We start from the raw sequence: 2,415 nt of genomic DNA on the forward strand, positions 1-2,415 counted from the left end.
CGTGGTTGGTCAGAAATCCCCTTTGATTTTGCAAACCTCTCATATTAATTTTTCGTGGTTGGCTATGAATTTATTATCCAGCACCCGCCTTTTGACCCGCGCCCTGGGCAATAATCGGCCAATAAATCTGTGATATACCTTTTGTTTTCGTAATTAAGGAGACATAATTAAGGAAGACCCAGTTCGTGCAGCGAGTTTTTTTGAATAAAATTTAAATAAAAAAACTACTATTTACTAGTCATTGTCCCAAAAGGTACAAAGAAAGGCCGATAGGATTATTAAATTGGATTATTAAAGATGGTTCGTTCGGCATCAGTCAAAACAAAGAAGCAAAATTTAAACCAAAATGAAGGGAAAGAAAATAAGATCTGCGACTCAACAATTGCAACGAGCTCCTCCCTGAGCCACTTCCGATTTGTTGTGCATAGATCCTGAAATAATTCAAAATACCAAAAATAATTAAGTATCAGTCAATCATAATACCAGTGTTGAATCTTGAACATGAGATTCAATGAATCAGCAAAGTGACCATAAATAATTTCAAGATTTGACAAAAGTCTGACATAGGAACCTACAGCTGGCATTGATTGAGTAGCAAAACAAAACGTCCTAATGTTTTCCAAAACTATGCACAACCTAGTAAAAAAGGTTAAGAAAACAGATAAGGAACGTAGAGTTGTACTAAAATCTTTCAAGATGCAAACAATGACAGAAATTAACGCACCCTGAAAATGATAGACATATGCCACAGTCTGAATATACTCTTTAAGATTATGAAGAAAACAAACAACTGTTATAATCAGTCAATGACTTCAGTCATAACACGGCCGTTTAATGCTGAACATGAGATCCAATGAATCAATAAAGTGTCCATGAATAATTCAAGAAGCCTACATCTGCTCCTGATAGAATGTCAAAGGTCTCAGTCTTTTCCAAAACTATGCGCCAACTAATAAACAGGATGAATAAAACAGATTAGGCTCCACTCCCCTAAAAAATGAAACAAGCCTAATAGAGGCAAAATATATTAGGAATGATTTTCCGAACAGAGACCCGTCTAGGTAGCTATGTAACAAATTTATATAAGTAAAAAAGGCATGCTGTAAAAGGAATTTAGACAAATTATACAAGAAGCTTTTAAGATGCAAACAATGATAAGAGTTGAGACGTCCTGAGAAGGGCAGACAGATGCCACAGTATCAATTCACTATAGAAGAGTACAAAAGAAGAAAACGCTATTGATGTATGTGTCAAGGACTTCCGTCATAATTCCGGTGTCCAAATTCCGGTGTCCAATGCCGAAGATGAGATCTGATGAATCAACAAAGAGACCACAGTAAATTCAGGAAGTGGACAAACTTCTGACTAAGAAGCCCACATCTGGCCCTGATAGAGATTAGAGTGGCAAAACAAAAGGTCTTAGTCTTTACCAAAAATATACACCACCTACTAAACAGAATTATGAAAGCATATCAGGATCCATTCCCCTAAAAGTTGAAACAACCGCAGTTGACCTGGAGATAAATTACATTAAAAAATGACTCACAAAAACACAGACCATCTATTCAGCTATCTAACAGACTTTAGTAAGTAAAGCAAACATTCTAGAAAATGAGTGTAGCATTTCATCAAAATACCTCATGTGAATTTATTTCAACAGTCCACTTGTCAATAGTCCAATTGTCAACACCCTTGGCACCAAAGTATTCCGCTACTTTGAAGTGGCTGTTTAATTTAATCACCTCGAATTGCTGCATATTGCATAGAAAAGTCCCATTAGGCTGACTTTCTCCTCTTCTCCTTTTCTTCCCAAAAATATATTTCTAATGTTAAAGGTGGAATATGCATTACCTGCTCGACCAAGCTAACGGTGGGTGCTAGGAAAATTATAATTCCTTTTTCTTTTCGCTCAATCAACTCACACCCAATTTCCTTTATTAGCAGGACTGCGATCAATGTCTTCCCGCAGCCTGTTTCCAGATAAGCAATTGTATTATTCTCCGTGGCCAGCGCTAAAAAAATTTAATATAGTAAAACATAAAATATAATATAAAATATTAGTTTCAAATCTTATTAAATAATAAATCGATCCCAACTACAAACGCTCGTAACTGCACTCAAAGATATTAATCTGTCAATCTATCAAACCCAGTACAAACCCCCAAACTGTGCTTAGAGCTGTCAATCTGTGAAACTAAACGCCAAATCATCATCAAACCCAGTACAAACGCCCAAACTGCGCTTAGAGCGGTCAATCTGTTAAACTAACGATAGCCATCATGAAACAATAAAACTCAAAGTTAAGTTGCTCAACCAGTTACATTTTAGATAAATAAATTTAAAATATTTTTGAAAAATAATTTAATTTAATTTATAATTTTTGTATTCAAGCTTTTTGATCCATAATGAATTAAA

At 35.2% G+C, this 2,415-nt stretch overlaps 1 long non-coding RNA gene across 1 annotated transcript; it reads right to left on the reverse strand.

Moving 5' to 3' along the window:
- Positions 1–357: 357 nt before the first annotated feature.
- LOC149180655 (uncharacterized) lies at positions 358–1,995 on the reverse strand. The gene is made up of 3 exons (XR_016257481.1): positions 1,852–1,995; positions 1,638–1,751; positions 358–431 (listed from the first exon to the last, which is right to left on the reverse strand). It is a non-coding gene; the product is annotated as an uncharacterized LOC149180655 (long non-coding RNA).
- Positions 1,996–2,415: the final 420 nt, after the last annotated feature.

This window comes from Pinus tabuliformis, chromosome 3_2 (genome assembly GCF_031772625.1).
Source record: "Pinus tabuliformis cultivar Carrire ecotype Pingquan chromosome 3_2, CPIR1, whole genome shotgun sequence".
NCBI classification, from domain to species: Eukaryota; Viridiplantae; Streptophyta; class Pinopsida; order Pinales; family Pinaceae; genus Pinus; species Pinus tabuliformis.